The sequence below is a fragment of the Desmodus rotundus genome, chromosome 1 (assembly GCF_022682495.2).
Source record: "Desmodus rotundus isolate HL8 chromosome 1, HLdesRot8A.1, whole genome shotgun sequence".
Lineage (NCBI taxonomy): Eukaryota > Metazoa > Chordata > Mammalia > Chiroptera > Phyllostomidae > Desmodus > Desmodus rotundus.
The window spans coordinates 170,589,800-170,608,246 of NC_071387.1; the positions used below are offsets into that span (position 1 = coordinate 170,589,800).

General features: G+C 44.7%; 1 protein-coding gene across 2 annotated transcripts in view; it reads right to left on the reverse strand.

Moving 5' to 3' along the window:
* The window catches only part of PIK3R1 (phosphoinositide-3-kinase regulatory subunit 1), an 83,111-nt gene extending 81,458 nt beyond the window's left edge, over positions 1–1,653 (reverse strand). Inside the window, exon 1 of one of the 2 annotated variants that reach the window (XM_024578447.4) lies at positions 1,430–1,653. The gene's annotated coding sequence lies outside the window, so the exon portion shown is untranslated. Of the gene's footprint in view, positions 1–503; positions 865–1,429 lie in introns of those variants that run through there. The other variant, XM_024578448.4, reaches the window with a different exon arrangement.
* Positions 1,654–18,447: the final 16,794 nt, after the last annotated feature.

The window sequence follows — 18,447 nt, forward strand, 5'->3', positions numbered from 1 at the left end:
CACCTTGAAGATGTATTACTCTGATAGCCTGCCTCAAAAATGAACCTGTTTACCTACGCCAACCTTTCCTAGCTAATACCTCCCTGTCTTAAAAGTTGCCAAAACGTAAAACAAGGTAATGAAATATTAAAATACAATTGCACCTTAAGCCTGAGTCAATAAGCTTTGTGAATGTCCCGCCTAACAACTTAAACTTGAAATGACACACTGAAATGACAATCTCATGCTGCATTCAAAACCCGGAACTGCTTTATCCATTCGTACTTCGTACTGACAAAGAGGAAAAGGAAAGAAAAAAAAATCGTATGGCTTCTAAAGTCCTAAACCTCCCCAACCAAAAGAGTAAACTCATACTCAGGTGCCAGGCGCACTGCAGCTCCACCAGGATTCACGGTGAAAGTGAGACCTTTTCGATATTAACAGCGCCCAGAGAAGCATAAGAATGTCCCCCGATCCAGTTCACGCACATTCTGCATTCAACATGTAACAGCCATTCTACTCACATCTTCACATTTCATGCTCGAATTCTGATTACCAAAGTACATTTCTGGACTGGAGTGGTTGGCCTGAGCTTTTCTGTTCTCTTTGTCTGGTGATCTGCTGGGCAGTTTCTGCCCTTAGGAAGTGAGTGTTAGAGCTGTGGTTTCCAGACTGTTCCCCACGATATTTTAGCTCGGGCTTGCACGCTCTCTTGCTCTCCCTAACCGGCTCCATGTTGCTGAGCAAGTCCCTCCAGTCTCGCCCCGCGTCACAAAAAGCTGGATTTCCGGCTGTTCCAAGACCCCATTAAACGTGTCTCCCAACAACCTGCCCAGGCCCGGCCGGCACTAGACGCCGAGTTGGGGCCCCAGCGATCAGCCGCCCCAAGGCGCACTTCCTCCACCCCGGAAGAGGAGGGAGGCAAACTTCGGGGAGGTGGGGGTGGCTGGTTGTGAGCTCCGGGGACCACCGCCGCCCCGACTGCCGGGGGAAGGGCCGAAGTAGTGACCCAGGTTGCAGCTCGAGGGAGCGGAAGAAGGCAACGCTCCCTCCCGCTAACGCAAAGGCAGCGGTCAAGGAGCTCTCCTCTGGTGAAGGGCCCTGGAGTACTGCATAAAGGCGACAGTGAGGAACCTCAGAAATGTGCTGGGACTGTATGGTGGGGCAAAGCCGGAGGTTTCCTGCAACTCCAGGGACGGTTGCGCCCGGCAACGTGCAGAGCCAGCTCAAAAGGACCGGCAAACAGGAGCCAGAACGTTGGCCACGAACCGGGCCGGGGCAGGCTGGAGATGCCGGCTGCGAGGAGGACAGGCGGCCGACTGCTTTCCTCCCGCTCAGCTCCGCTGAAGAAGCCGCTGCTGGTGACAGGAAGAGAGAGGCGACAGCCGCGCAGGCACGCACAGCCTCCCCCTTCCGAGCACACACACCCGGACCCACTGCCACCGCCTACCTCCCCTGCTGGCCGGCTTCCTTCCTCTCCCTGGCCGGGGCTGCAGTGGCGGCCCCCTGCACACACGGCTCCGACGTGCCTCTGACCGGCCTCCGACCCACCGGCGTTCCCGATCCGAACCGCCGTCTCTAACGTGCTCGCCCGCGCTGCAGCCACCGCTTCCTCCAACTCCGCTCCAGCTGCTCTAGACTCCTCTCCGCCAGCTCGCAGCTCCGAGGCCCAGCTCTGTCCCCGCCTTCAGTCCAGCCCCGTGCGCCCCGCCCCCGAGCCCACGCCAACCAGCGCCCGCGTCTCCGCCCCTCTCCGCTGGCGCCGCGCCCTCGCCGGGGCTGCCACTCTCGGAGCCCGTCTCCCAACCCATCAGCCAGGAGGCGGAGCTCCGCCCCTGCGGACCCTTCCTGTCGCCCAGCTAGCCAGTGGCCCCGCTCGCCTTCCGCTCCTGCCGCGGGGATGCCCTGGCCCCACTCTCCTTCCGCTCAGGCCGCAGGGATGCCCTGGCCTCTGGGACGCGCGTTATCTCCGCTGTGAGCCCTCTGGGTTTGAGTCCACCTGGGCCACTAGGCTGCTGCTCGCCAGTGGTGGAGCTGGGTCGGCTGCTGGGCGTCTCCCAGACCAGAGACAGCGGGGTTGGAGTAGGTCGTTGGAGTAGGTCGAGAACAAGTTCAGACTTAGAGGCTGTGTCTCTAATCCTAGCGTCTTGAAACAAACCCCAGCCTCTTTCAAGCCTGCAGCCCCCCAGCACAGTGGCTGGGAGGAGGACTCAGATCCAGGAGCTCGCCAAAGCTTGGAGGCCCTGCAATTCCCAGCCTCGCCAGCACAGCCTCTGGAGTGAGTGGAAAAACCACGCCACTCCGCGTGGCTCCTGGGGGTGAAGGAGGGGTGAAAGGGTGAACTAGAAGGACGAGTGCCCGCAGCCTGCCGCGAAATCCAAGAGCTTGGCACCGCCACCACCGGGAGCCAGGCGGGTCGGCGAGGAGAGTTTTATGAGGGCGCACGCTGGCTGATCCCGCCCAGTCCTGAGATGAGGAAGCAAATGTAGGTCGCTCAGGCAGACTGCAGCCCTCTAGTTGTTTGTGCACAAGGTCAGCTGAGGAAGCTCACGTGAATTATATTGTCCCACAAATCTGTTAGCTTTCAAAGACAGATTCTTCAACTAATAATCATTACTTAAGTTGACCCCCCAAAACCCTGATGTTGGTTCAGACTTCCCAGTGACAAGAAAGATGGGATGCCAGCACCTTATGTTCCGCTCTTTTCCATTAAAACATGTAAGAGTCGCTTTTTCAAAAGCTCTTCCCAGATTCCTCCTTCTGCAGTTTTGAGATCTGCTCTCGCCCAGCCTGCTTGCCCCAATGCCCTTTTTATAGCTCTTTCCCAATTTTCTTGCGAGAATATTACTTTTTTTTTTTTTAACCAAGCACTTAAACCAAGTTTGACCAGGCTTTTGTCAAACTTTGAGTTTGGTGGTTTATTCCAGTGGACGCTGGAAGCAGAAGAAAGAACATTCTGAAATTTATTGACTGTCCTTAGAAAATAATCATTTTTAAACGTGACTCACATTCTAACGGAAAAGTTCTACTTTGGGTTATTCAGGCATAGCATCTCTATTATTCCAGTATGTCTCTTGAAGTGGCGATGCAGAAGCAGATAGCTACCAACATGTTTCAGAATCCACTGTCTAAATGTATTGTAAATACGAAGTTTACCAAGCTACATCCTTCCCACCTACTATGTAGAATGAAGGGCCTCATATATTGTTTGTCTGAGCTTGGAAAATAAAATGCGGTGCCTCACCCTGCTGGTTGAATTGCTCTAACCCAATGCAGTAGGCTGGGATGTAACTGCTGTGATGTTTACTGTATTTCCTTTGGACTTGGGTCTGAAGAAACCTTACTAGCAATCTCCTGCTGTAGATGACCAGCCCCTAGAAAGGGACTTAGGTCCTGCTACTATTGGGGTTCTCTTCCCCTCGACCTAAAAATAGCACGAAAGCCTAAATTGAGCTTCTTTTTTAGATGGTTTTTAGTGACTTATTTCCAGTGTATGTTTTTCTTTAAAAATGTTTTTCCAACATATTGGAACACATAGCATAAGTCCAAAGAGTGTCTATGGAAGGACAATAGACCTCTTTTTTTTCATAAAGTGAGTAATTTCAGTCTGTGTCATCTGTATTAAATTGGTACCTGTCCCCATGTTACTAATATTAATATTTTTATTTATTTTCATTTACCATTGAGTCCTATGAAATAATAAAACAAAGGCAACAAAACAGCAGTCTTCAAAGTTTTAAAAAAGAACAACCTTTTCTTTAATAAAATCTTCTCTGGACTCCTAAAACAGAAGTGTTGTAAGAAGACATGTGGTGAGGCCAAGAATGCTCGTAGGTCTTTGGGCCAGCCAGGTCCTTATCTCTTGGGAATTTGTTGGAAATGCAAATTCTCTGTCCTCACTGAATCAGAAATACTGGGGGTGGAGCCTAGCAATCTGTTCAAATAAGCCTTCCAAATGGTCTGGTGCATGCCAGGGTTTGAGAACCATTGCTCTAGGCCCATGGCATCTGGGAACTCAGACAGAAGATGACTGTAATAAAACACTCAAATAAGTGCACAAACACCACAGTTCAATCGGGAACGACCAAACTGTTGCCTGACAGATGGTGCCACCACCAAGGAGCTCAAAATGTCAGAGGATATACAATTTACCAAAGGGAGATTATCACATACCACTGGTGACAGTGAAGGTGTTTCGGAAGTCAGACTTAAGGGAGTCAAGGTCTTCTCCCCCCATCTCCCTGGCACCTTGAAAGGCTGTCAGTGGCCAGTGCACGTGAGAAGTGTCCTCTCCAAAGAGGACCAGTAGGGAACTCTCTTTTGCCACTATCACTCTGGCTGCCTCAGTTATGTGAGCGCTAGAATATGCTTCCATTAGACTTGAGATTGAAAATATACTTTAGGATTTCAAAAAAACAGGTAAAATAAACACAAATGCCATAGGGCCTTACTTCTCAAAGAGACGACCATAGACCAGCATCATTGGCACCATCTAGGAGCTGGTTAGATAATCCAAATCCCAGGCCCTATTTCAGACCTACTAAATCATAATCTGAATTTTAACAAGATCCCCATGTGATTGATGTGCAAATTAAACCTTGAGATGCTCTGTCTTAGACAGGGGTCCTCCTCACTTGTGGCTACACATTTGGAATTGCCTGGGGAGCTTACAAAAAATCCCATTGCCTGGCCTGCACCCCTCGATAGATTATATCAAATCCTCTGGGGGTGTGACATAGGCATCAGTGCCTTTTAAGGTTCCTCAGGTGATTCCAATGAGAAGCCACGTTTGAAAGGACCACTGCCTTGGAGGTACCAAGTAGGAAAGGTGACATCAGAAAAGTCAGCTAGGGAGAGAGTGGAGCCCAAGTGGCTGGTCTTACAGGAAGCAGCTGGTACCGGAGTTTAGCGATTGTTGCCACACAGGGATGCGAGCCCAGATTTGCCAGACCTGTCAATTTTCAGAGAGAAGTTGGAAATAAATCCAGATTTGAATGGGCAACTTCTCAATTATTAAATGCTGACAATTAACTCAAAAATTTTTGAAACCTGGATTAGGCCACATAAGTGTGATAACCACCATTTTATGGTTTTATGATGCTGTACATCATAAAATTAAGTGAGCCTAAATATATATGTATATTTGGCCAAGAAGAGAACTGACAAGTTGGAGTGTCAAACTGCTGATCTACAGGCCATGTATTTTGAATCTTCTGTTCACTGCAGCACCAAACATTGCAGGCATTCAATGACTGGGAGTTGGTGACAGGTGAAATACCAGTGCTAGCAACCCTGGGGCAAAACACTACAGAATTTTCCCCGATGTTTTTATTTTTCCCTCCCTGCCCTGATAGCTGCAGTGTTTGGGAGGGGGGACAAATCAATATTTGTATTGCTTAGCTTAAAATCTACTTTTGTGAGCTGACCATTAAACACATATTAAAAGAAACATGAAAAAAATTATTGCCTGGAATACTGCTTAGCATTTTGTTGCTTCTGTACTTGCACAAACTGCTTCTCTGATCATAATCTCTGCTCTGGGCATCCTTATCTTTTGGAGCTCTTGAGTCCTCATGCTTGGGGAGTAAGACTAAATAAGTCAACCAGTGTGAAATGGAGGTAAATGAACCACCGTAGTGACAGTTTCAGTTAAATTTTACTTTACTTGGTATCTGCTCTCAAAATTCTTCGTAATCAAGAAGCCAGACTTAAAGTTGCAATGCAGTAATAGCTGAGTTGATAAAATATAAAACATAGAAACAAATATTTGTATAGTTATCTTCTTTAATGCAAGGGCCACTTTTTATGGTTGAATAACTCCAGCAGCTAGTAGACTCCCTGGTGCATAGTAGGTACTCAGTCAGGGAGAAAGGTCTGGAGGGTTAAGGAAAACTCAACTCAGAATTCTTATATGTGTGACTGTTGAAGCAGGAGGGTCTGAGTGGGGCAGAGGTAGATTTGGGGACAGAGCAACTGGGCCACCCACACTGCCAGTCTACAAGTGGCACTAAAATACCACCAGGCAGGGGGCAATGGGAAAGCCTCATGCAAGGAAAAATGAATCTTGATGCTGACATCCCACCACATAAAAAATTGACTGGAAATGGATCATAGACATACAGTTAAGAGCTGAAGCTGTAAAACTTCTAAAAGAAAACATAGGTTTGGAGAATATTTCTTAAATATTAGCACATAAAATCATGAACTGTAAAAAAAAAATCAACAAATTGGACTTCATCAAAATTGAAAAGTTTTGTTCCTCAAAAGACACTATCATGTTTGCTTAGGGAGGGAAGAGGGAGGGGCTGCATGGAGGTCGGGAAGGGCGAAAAATGGGAATAACAGTAATTGCATAAACAATAAAAATAAATAAATATTAAAAATAGTCATGGGAATGCAAAATATAGCACAAGGAATATAGTCAATAATATTGTAATATCTAATTATGGTACCAGATAGTTAATAGATTTATCAGGTTGATCACTTTTTAAGTTATATAAGTGTCTAATAACTATCTTATATACTTGGAATTAATACACTATTGTATGTCAACTGTAATTAAAATATAAAAATTATTTTTAAAAAGACAGTTATGAAAATAAAAAGCCACAGAAAACAGTTGCAAAATATATATCTAACAAAATCTCACAACAAAATAATAAAAAGCAAACAATATAGTTTTTTAAAAATGTACAAAAGATTTGAACACTTTACTAAAGAAGATATATGCATGGCAAATAAGCTCATGTATAGAAGCTCAACATATTTAATTATTAGGGAAATGCAAATTAAAATCACAATGAGAAGGGACTTAAATAGATACTTCTGTGCCAACGTTCATAGCAGCATTCTTCACAATAACCACAAGCTGGAAACAACCCAAGTGTTCATCACGGATGAATAAACAAACTGTGGCATATACACACAATGGAATATTATTCGGGCTTGTGGAGGAATGAGTTATGATACATACTACAACATGGATGATCCCTGGAAACGTTCAGAGTAAATGATGGTACGGCTTGAGGGATATTTCATTCTGGTTTTGGAAAACCTTAGTGAAGTGCACATCTCCCTTGCGAGCAGATTGCTTATATCCTGCATCTCAGGAACTTTCTCCCTCGTACTGTCTGATAAACGTGGAATCACACTTACTCCATAACATCTCCTTTTGTGGGCTCCACGAGACTACCTCACTTTGAATAAAAAGGTTTTACAGTACGCTTAGTTAGCTTTCGGCTTCTTGAGCTAGCATCGCATTCCCATCCTGCCTTAGAAACTAAAACTTACCTTGTTTAGATGGAGTCATACAAGACTTTTTTCCATCACTGCTTACAGATTCTCTCTCTTACAAAGCCTCATCATGTGTTGTTGCTATATTGATTTCCTTCTTGGAGGGTCACCTGTCCCCAAAGTTCTGAAGCCACTTTACTCCAACAAAGCAGCCACAGATCGTAGGTGCACGAGCATGTGTCATTTGAACTAAAGAAGCAGTTCTGAAACATTCTATTATTTTTTAAAAATTTGAATATGAGCTTGCATTTGAAACATGACAAAAACTGTAAATACAATGAAAAGCAAACCAATAAATTCTAATTTGTTACTGATTCAACTAATTGGAAATCGCTGGTAGTGGATTATAAACCTCACCCAAGCTTGGCGCACTGGCCCAATTGTTAGGGTGCTGTTACAGCTGTCTGGGTAAAAGGATTGGCTCAAATATGCCCGTGTTGGCACTGCCAGCATAAAAATTAAGGGCAAAGTCACACCGACAGATAATGAGCCCTTTATCAAGGAAACTGTGTTGGACAATCTCGCTGCTCAGAAAGAATTTTTCAAAAGAAACACCAGCCTTTGTCCCCGCCACTGGAGGGGATCCAGAACTGTCAGTGCTTCTGACAGAACCTAGCCCCAAGTACTCAGCCAGCTTTGCAGAATAAAGGAACACATTACCATCAGCCTCTCCAATCGCGCCCCTATCACACAGCCTTTTCTCCGGGTCTTGGCAAGCTGTGCGCGCAAAGACAACACTTTAGATCAGGTGAGGCTGTGTTGTGACAGTAACACATTTTCTAAAATTGGTTAGAATCTTTCTTTCATTTTAACACTCAAAACCCTTGTTGGGCGGCTGTATCACAATGTTCACAAGGATTTCCTTTCTCCAGTTCTGGATAAAACGCATTTGGAACTCATGGCTGCTATTCATTTACGGTGTTTGGTAGGTTATCAGTTTCTTTAACCACTACTATGTTGGAAAAGCATATCTTATGTTTTCTGTTCTAAGAAGGAAGCTGTGCTTATGATGGCTTTTGTACTGAGAGTTAATGTTTAAAGAGGGCTCTTATATGAATTGTCTTATTTAATGTGCCCGCCCTGGGTGGTAGGCAGAACACGTATCAGGATTGTCCTCGTACAGAGGAAGTGGTGGACTCGGTAAGGCTGTGTGATCTGGCCTGGGTGGCAGAGGTGGTAAGCAGCAGAACCAAATCTCCACTTGGGCCTTCTGACTCTAGGACTGCAGCACACGCCGCCTCACTGCTCAGTGATGCCTGCCTTCGGGTTAAGGTGCTGTTCATTTTGTACCAATAATAATGAGCCACTTCTGGGCAACTTGCAGTCTAACCATTGATTATTAACTGATCTCCCACCACTATACATCGAGGAGAAACTTTGAAAGGGCCCAAAGGTCTGTGGGCTGATCAACACAGAATCTCAGACCTCTGGGATCACCTCATCTCTCTCTTTGGGGAATCTTGAACTAGAGTTGGCAAGTGCCTCAGGTGCAGAGTTTAACTCTCCAGTTTTTCAGTAAGTAACTCTCCAGTAAGGAAACTGAGTCCCAAAGATGTTAGGTAACTGTGCTCATGTTACAAAGTTAGTTGATGCTCAGGTCACACAACTAATTAGTGACAGAATCATAACAAGAACCCAAATCTCCTAAATCTGGACAGGGGCTCCCTATTCTAGCCTGTGGCCTCACTGCTATCATTCCGGTTTAGCTAGTGCCTGGCAAATACTTGCCAAATATAACAGGCACCGTTGACTTATTAAAGAAAAGATTTATGACTCTTATACATGATTACAGGTCTGTTAGCAATACCCTTGTAAAAGATTAATAATCTGGTACATAATATAGGCACCGTGCCACGTGAAAAACAGGAGGAACTCTGCAGGCTGATGATGCAATCTAAGACAAAACTTCTTTAAACCTGAAATGCTGTAAAATATTCCACCATACAATCCCGTGGCAAAGGAGTTGGCAGTTCTTGCTATAATTTTTAGTCACTGAATTCGAAGAGGAAAAAAGATACATATCTGCCCAAGCCATTTGCCTGACCACGAAGGTTGTCACACCCCCAGTCCACTGTCACCATCTCTCTTCCACAGTCCACGTTGGACCCCACTAAAGCTGTATCCTAATAGTCCCCTCATAGAGGGAACCTTCCCTCACCAACACCTCGGTAATACTGAAAGCCTAGCTTTCTTCCTAAGGTGAGGTGGCTTTGCTAGGCTTTTCCTCTTTCATTCTTTCTGGGAAAGCAGTTCAGAAACTTCTTGGCTTACCAACAGGCTACCTCCCAGAAGGCTACATGACTGTGTTGAGATTCAAAATAATGCCATACAAATGAACGTTAGGGCTATTACTAGTTTGAGGCAGTGAGAGTAAATGAGCTTTTGCTCTAGAGCGAAGCTCTGAATGTATCTAAGATTGCTCACAAGTAGAAAGTTCACCTTACAGGGGGAGGTGTTTCTTCATCAGGCAGGCTCTTGCTCTAGTATTCCTCTCTCTGCAGAAGAGGTTGTTGGGCCAAGCTCATCAACAGAAAAACAGTGTGCAAAACCACAAAAGGAAGGTGAGAGCGGGAGAGTAACAGAAGTTAATAGCACTTACTCTGATTCAAGCAATGAGCCCCCTGCTTTCCACACGTGAATTCACTTAGTCCCAGCCACCCCGTGAGGTAGGCAGAGTATAGTTTCTCCTATTTTACAGATAAGAAAACTGTGGTACAAAGAGGTTAGGTAGCTGGTAGAGCTCAGCTTTGAACCCAGGCAATTTGGTTCCACGCAACACATTCTAAACCAGGGTGTCTGGAAACGATTCCCTGCAAGCCCACCCTGGCCCGCCACCTGCTTTTGTAAATCACTCTTGTCTGTGGCTGCTTTCATGCTACCACAGCCCGGTTTGTAGTCACAACAGGGACTGTATGGCCCTCTAGTAATTTTAAAGATGAGGAAACTGAGGTCTGGGGACATGAAAAATTACCCCTAGATTATCCTGTCATAACAGCAGAGCCAAGTCTAGAATCCAAATCCCTAGAGCACAGGTGGCAAACACACAGCCTGCAGGTTGAATCCGGCCCTCCACCTTGATTTATCCCACCCGGCACCTTGTTTCTACCCGGCGGCAGTGCCAAGTTCCTGTCCCTAGTTAAAGGATGGTTACGTTTATACAGTCCAAAAATTACATTCGGCCCTTTGAAGGCAACTGCAAGGCTGATGTGGCCCCCAGTGAAAATGAGTTTGACACCCCTGCCCTAAGCCCATAGTTCTGCTGTGTTTGCGATTAGCACCTCCATTTTCAATTAGCAACTTAGCAAGGATTAGTTGAAATGAGTTGAGAGCAAGACTGGAACAAATTATAGGTACTATCCAGCAGATGGAAAAGAGAGGTGAAGGGAAGTAAAGAGAGGCCAACAGGGAGCAAACACAGTCTGTGCTAACAAGGGTACAAGGGCCCCCAAGACCCACTGCACCTACTTTGCAGCTTTGTCAAAGGCCAGCCTGGCCAGGCCCCTTGAGCCTGCTTGGACTCCCAGCCCCTCACTTCTCTTTAAACCACTGTAGATTTTTGACTGGACACTCAAGAATAGATTATTTTATAAACATTATTAACCATGCATTTGTTTAATCATACCTGGATTGTAAATTCCTTGAGAGAAATTCCAAAGGTCACGAACACATGAGGTATAGAGTCTGCAAAGTAGGCCACACCCTGGGAAGTCAGATTGGAAATACTGACCTGATTATATTTCTCAGTATTTTCATAAGAAAGTTCAAAGAGATCTGTATTTATGATCATTTTCATCACCAGTAATTTGAAAAGCCCTCCTTTTATCTTAGAGTTTCAAAAGAATACACTGTCAAAACCAGCTTCTTCATGACTTGTCATCCACCATGGCCTTTATGTCTAAGGGAACAAAGTACATATTTCCCCAAATGTAACTGAGATCTCAACCTCTGCTACTTCTTTCAGGGCTTTGGGAAGTCTTAGTGTTAATCAAATACTAGTGAGAATCAAAAGAGCTAGACACTGTTATATAATTTTCCCTACACAAATGCAAATGACGTCTTGAGTCAGGAGCATTTCAGAACTGGTGCAGTGCGTTGTCAAATCAATTCAAAACCCCGTAGTCCAAGTCACAGACAAGTGCGTATCTATTTGCATCCATCACTGTCTAAAAGGAAATTTTAGAAATTTTGAAAACTTCAGATGCCATAATAACACCAGTCCAGAGAAATGAAATATTTTGTAAAATCCTCAGCCTTCTTGGAATTGTTTTCAGTAAGATCTGATAGTGATTTACTCAGTTGAAATGTAATCGCAAACTTGCACAATTTGCCCAGTCCTTGCTTTCCCAAGACTTGCAACCCCAGTCCCAGAGCAATCCTGGTGGACTGTCACAGAAGCACCCATTTTAGCTACCGTTCTGTGGGGTATAGGTATCAATATGGAGGGATCATAACCTTTTGCTCAGCTCTTACTGCCTGGCCACAGGTGGTTGGTCCACGGAAGGACACCTGGTTCAGGTGAGCCAAAGAGTGCTGAGGCAGGGTAACCTCCCTGATGCTGGAACTGTAAGACTTACACCTCGGAATCACGAATTGCCGTGTTTTCTTTTATCTTGACAAGAAAAGTGATGGAAGGCGGTTTGTGAGGAGAGTGGAAAGAACAAAGCAGATGTGTAGAGAGGAAGTTCTTAGGAGAGAGACTATGAAGTCACGAGTTGGTGATTTTAGTTTTTCCTGGAACCTAGCAGCAGATTTGTCTTCGTATTCCATGAGATACCTTTCTATCTTTACAATAAAGTACTCTTTTTCTGTCTACGCTTATTGGAGTGAGATTTCTCTCCCTTGGCACTAAATGTCTTAAGAAATATACAACATAAATAAAGTTATGGAAAAGATGAAACAGTAACAATTTTCCTAGGAAAACATGGGTATGTAAGAGGAAACTTTATTTACTCATCAGTAAGCTTCTAAAAGTTATATTCAAAGACAGATTAATTAGGCCAAGGTCTTGAACGTAGCAAGTGCTCAATCATTTGTAGTTATTGTTGTTGTTTGTTTTAATGTATAATTAATAGCAAGGTTTGGTGAGGGACATATAGATGCTCTAGAGAAAAGAGAAGTAAAGCACATGATGAAACAAAAGCATACTACGCATGTCCAGATTAAAGCCTCACCCCCACTCGAACCATATCTGTCTCTAATCTTTGTCCTTATTGCAACAAATAGCACAATTATCCAGACTGTTGTGTAAGCAGAGTCCTGGTAACCATGCTTTTTTCCCCCTGTGCTGAGTTAGTCCGTATCATTTCATCCTCCCACCAGTCCCAGCGGTTTCACCCCCAAGAAATCCCTCACATTTATCCTCTACTTTCATCTCCATGGCTGCTACTCCATCTATCCTTGCATCCTTCAGCAGCCAATTAATTGTTCTCCTTTCTGAAACCTCTTCATTCCTAACTCCAAAGGATGCTTTTTGAAATGTAAATCTGAATATGGCATCCATTTACCCCTAAACACACACAGCACACATATTCTCTTTGAAACATTTAGGGTTTCCCGTTGGTGTAGGGCAATGATTCTCACCCCTGGTTTCACAATAAAATCACCTGGAAGCTTAAAAACAAAACCAAACTATGTTTGGGTCTCATTTCCAGAAATGAGAATTTAATTCTTCTGGAGTGAGATCCTCCTAACAGCCTTTTTCAAATGTTCCGCAGGTGATTCTGGTGAGCAGCCAGAATTGAAGAACCACTGTAGGTAGACAGGCCAAAAATCTTTAACATGGGCTGTACACAGTTCTTGTCCCTGCTTCTGCCTCTTCCCTCATCATCGACCACATCCCCATCTTCTGTTCTCCAGCCACGCTGGGCTTCTCTCGGTTCCTCAAAGACGCCACACTCCTTCCTGCCTGGGTACAGGGCTCTGAGCAGGCTCTTCCTGTGACGCGCTCTCCGTCTCCAGATCTGCACTGTGGACCTCCTCCTTAGGGAAGGCTCCCCTGAACTCCCCGAGTAGGTCAAATGTCCATTCTGGGCTCGTTGAACTCTGCTCCCTTTGTAGCACTTGTCACAGGATAGCTTTACATTTATGTACGACTTTTTGAATGTTTGTCTTCCCACTAGACTATACGCTCTGTGTGGACAGGGCCCCTGATTGCTCTGCTGGGCAGGACATCTGCAGCCTCAGCCTACATCAGGAAGACAAGGCCCTCCTTACCTGTGATGAGACCCAAGAGAGAAGACGGGTGATATTTACTGGCTGTGCAAATGAAAATTTAGGCCCATGATTCTTGTTATAAAAGAAAGAAAACTTGAAAGGGAACCCAAGTCTTGATTGGAATGGACAGTGCTTATTTTTAAGAGGCATGTGATTGACGGTAGGTTGTAGGATGGGGGAGTCAGGCGTAAAAAGGCTCAGGCTAGGTGAAGATCTGGGGGAGAGGTCTCTGACCACAGCAGGTCTGCTCTTCCATTTCTTCCCCACAGACTGCCACCTGTGGCTTGAGCGGCATGACCCGAAAGCAGAAAAAGAGAACCTTTGCCCAGTAAGCCCCATGGGACTTGGCCGTGCAAGGCAGCAGCCCTGTGAATCACTGGGGCGGACTGTGGCTTTGTTTGGGTGGCAGAGATAGGACTCACCAAGGAAGAGCTATCTAGTTAGGCGTGGAGCTAGACTCCCTAATTTCAAATCTTGCCAGGGAGCTTGCTACTTACTTGCTCTGTGACCTTAGGATAAGTGACTTATGTTCTCTATGCTTCAGTTTCCTGACTGTAGCCCGGGGATGATAACAGTACCTATTCCACAGCTGCTACGTGAGATTGTACGGGCATAATCTCTTTAGCATAGTGTACAAATATAATGAATTCTGGCTGGCATAAGCCTTCTTCAGCCACTCTTTTAATGCTTTATTCCTATTCTAAGAACCCTACAAGTTTCCCACTTTTGCTTCTGTGTTGGTAGAACTGCAGCCGGAGCACTGGTAGTTGCGCGCTCTTAACCACAGTGGCATGTGGTCTCCTCTGAGCAAGCCAAGCTCTTACCATGAAATGCGAACAGGCTCCTGGCTTCTGAATGAGAGCAAAGTGCAGCCCTTTTATGGTTTCTAAATTTTAGATAGATCCTAATGTGCACATGGCGACCCCTCTAACTGTGTGCACTACAATGTCGTCACTGCCTGAGAATGTCTGGGAAGCTGTGCTGTAACCTCCATGCCCTGTCACATCTCCAAGGGCAAGTCCGTCACTTTCTGGAGTGAAGAGGGGGGCTTGCACCAGCGTGTCTTCCTGGGATGGCCACAGAGGAAACCAGGCAGCAAAGAACTCCAGCCCCGCATTATCACTGCAAATGCATTCCCAGGGACAGGGATAAGAGGGCGTCCCGATTATTCACATGCCCTGAAACCAAGTGTTCTGAGCACAAGGTAACACCTGGAGGCTCAGATAATTGGACACATGTCACATCCTTGGTAAAATATCCCTTCTAATCAGAAAGTCTTTCTCTTACAAGCAAGCAAATTTCATCTGAAATTTCAATTTGACTAGCACTCATTGAAAGAGTAGTGTGATAGTTCAGGTATTGACTGGACTGGGCCATGGGGTGCCCAGACACTTGGTCAGACATTATGCTGGGTGTGTCTGTGAGGGTGCGTCTGAATGAGATAAACATTTGCATTTGGTAGAATGGATAAAGCAGATTACCCTTCCCAATGTACGTGGGCCTCATCCAATCAGGCGAGGACCTAAAGAGAACAAAAAGGCAGACCCTCCTCCTACAAGACCCTCCTGTCTGACTGCCTTGAGATGGGAAATTAGTGTTTTTCCTGCCTTTGGACTCAAATTGAACATTGGCCTTTTGTAAATCTCAAGCCAACAGGCTTTCAGACCGGAAATACACCACTGGTTCTCCTGGTTCTCAGGCTTGTGGACTCAGATTGGAACTAAACCATCACTCTCCTGAGTCTCTAGCTTGTTGACTGTAGATCTTGGGACTTGTCAGGCTCCATGTCATGTGAGCTGATTTGTTATAATAAATCTCTTTCCATATATATTCTATTGGTTCTCTGGAGAACCCTGACTAAGACAGGGAACTTAGGAGATTTATTTATCTGCCTTAGTCAATTCAGGAGGCCAAATGTTATTGACGTTTTCCTTGCTAACAAAGATTCGGAGGATTTTAGAGAAACACTGGACTTGAGTGAACATGACGCACTCACTAGACAGCACTGTGGGGGGACAAAAGAGGGGTTAACATATAGTGAGTGCTCACTTGAAGTCACTTTCAATTGTCAGTCACTTTCACAAACATCAATTTAATGAGTTAAAGGAATATTGATTGACCTAAAGAATTAGTTAAGAACAAGTCCCAGACACCAGTTTCTATCATTTTCTTTTCCCAATTAATACGGAATTTACTAAATTGAAAAAGCCTCCAATTTAGCCATGATACAGGCTAATAGAAGGCAAGGGCCTCCTCTTGCTAAGGGAAAAGCTGTAGAAACTTCAAAGGAGAGGGTGTGATTACTTTCCTTGTGTTAATTAACTGGGTGGCCACTTTAAACACACTATTCTTCCTGACAAAACTGCATTATTGTGATGCAAAATAGGTGGCTTGACATTTTGCCTTCCTGACCCAAAACAGCCAGGGTGGTGTCTCACACTAGATGTGTGGTCACCCTGCAAATAGGATAGGTCACAGTCACAGGTTTAGACAGGTTCAGGGACATCTCCACTTCCTCACAGGCTTTTTGTAACTCACAGGAAGCCTTCCAGACTCAGTACTGCCCCAGATGTAGAAACTTAAGGTTTTATTGCAAGATGTGAAGAGAGAGAGGGTCAGGAAGTTAGTTTTTGTGACCTACATCTCTGAAGCAGCTTGGAGTCCTGCGGCCTCCTGCTGAGATCTTTCTGGGACTTTATCTGCCAGGTGGAATGCTTAGAAGGTCCAACCAGGAAGAGGACTCCAGCTGAAATGAGTCTCTAAACACTCAGTTTCCCTGCAATTTTTGAAGAACCCCAGGCAGTGACTGACACAACAATGGAACTGATGACTAGAAACTACCTCTGTCACTCAACTCCTCAGCCTCAGCTGCAGCACTGGGGTGGAATTAGGACAGCCAGGAGGAAGGAGAGGGTTGGGGCCCCAGGATTTCGGAGACACCTTTACCTTAAAAAACCCAAGCATTTTTGTTATCTCTATAGAGAGTGGTTTTATCAGCATGACAAATGTTTCGACTTACCAGAGGTAAGTTCCTTCTCTTTGATTTGGATGGCAGTGTTCTTAGATTGTCAGCCCTCTGTTTACTTTGACAAACATTTTGGAGCATTCGCTATAATCTGGACCCTGTGCCAGGATCTCAAAGTACAAAGTAAACTCAAACCTGTGGGGTCTTAAGGAGGATCCTGATTGCTAGTTTAAGATAATATACACACACACACACACACACACACACACACAGATACTATACATTAAGTTGTTCTTTGAAAAGAAAAACACAAAAACACTTGTATGGCAGTTTTAAAATGTCTTTGCAAGAGGAGGCCAATCTCAGGGACTCACTTGTAACTGAGTCCTTCAATAGCAATGCTGTGTGATGCCCGAGGTTAGGCTGGAAAGGCTTGGGCCTGGTTCTCTTGGGACACTCAGTGTGGGGGAAGCCATCCACCAGGCAGGAAGTCTGACTAACCTCATCCCTCATGCTAGTATAGGGGCTCTGTCAACTGCCTCTGTGAGCTCCCAGGGGACCCCCACAACTGTGGACCTGTGAGAGCACAGTGCAGCCTTTGCTGAGGGGAGCCCCAGCACCATCTGTAAGGGCGTGAGAGAGCCCAAAGGAGACTTGCCCAGGCCGAGTTCTTCCTGAACGCCCAACCCACAAAACTGAGCAAAATAAAACGGTGGTTTTAAGCTGCTGGTTTGGGGGTAATTTGTTATGCAGTAGTAGTATCCAGAACAATGTCTTCACCAGATTATTCTTAAACTAATCCAGAATCAAAATCATGAAAACATTTCTATTACAATACATTTTTCCAGTGGGTACACAGTCCATGTTCAAGGAGAGAAAGATGACACTGGCATAAGTGACCTAAAAGCCTCATGCAATTTTCTCAAAAGTCTTAGATTTTTAAAGCATGGCCTTGAAAAGTTTAAATTTCCTCAAACTAGAAACGTATCCATGAAACACTACATTCTGAAAAGCAAAAATTCACTTTAAGAAAAATGAAACCAAGCTGGCCCTTTAAATAACAACTGCAGTTGTCCTATTTCCCATTATCAGTGCTCTTTCAGGACAACTGAATTTTATTTTTTTGACTTAAAAAAAAAGTCATCCTGAGCCTTTATTTACTCTAACCATAGTGAAACCTATTCTGGCCTGGTGATCAGGGGAAACGTACAGGAAGGTAAGCGTAAGCTCCTGCCTCCCCCTCCTTCAGCTGGATTGCCTGGCACGTGATCCTCATCTTAAATTCATAGATATTTTCAACATCATCAAGATTCAAGTACTCTAATTCAGTCAGAGTTGGGCATGACCCATCTCCTAAGAGTGATGGCCGTATGACTCGAAGGACTGAGAGCTTCTGTGAGGATGCAGCCTCCAGTCACTGCAGAAAATACCTCCGTTTTACTACCAGGTGACAGCTGGAGGGCCTACCTGCAAGAACAGCTAACCAGGCCTCTTCCTTTTGGTTTCTCTCTTCGCAAAGTTGTAATGATAATCCTGACCTACCTTAATAGCCACTGTGTCTACTGGGGAAAGCTGCAAACCAGTTTAAAAAAAAAAAGTCTGAGAAAATACTACATCAGCTTTGTAAATATGGTTATTTTTAAAATCAACTATGAGTTTTTTAAAATTTGCATTGGCCCTGGCCACCTCTGCCTGTCTTTTGTCATCCAAATGTTAATACTGGCTTTATAAGTACAGTAGTGAAGGTGTGTGGGCTTTGGGAGGGGTGTCAGTAAATAAACATAAAACTCACTCAACGTCTTTGGGTTTTGGAACTAATGAATGGAACAAGTGGGAAGACACGTATTTTCAGGATTGTACTAACTATTGGTGGTACATAAAGTCCCATATGAGAAAAAGAAACAGATGAATAAGGGATTATCTAGATAAACAAATTCACAGTAGGGTTCTTTTAAATGACAAGTTTCTTTCTTTATTTATTTATTTATTGGAATACA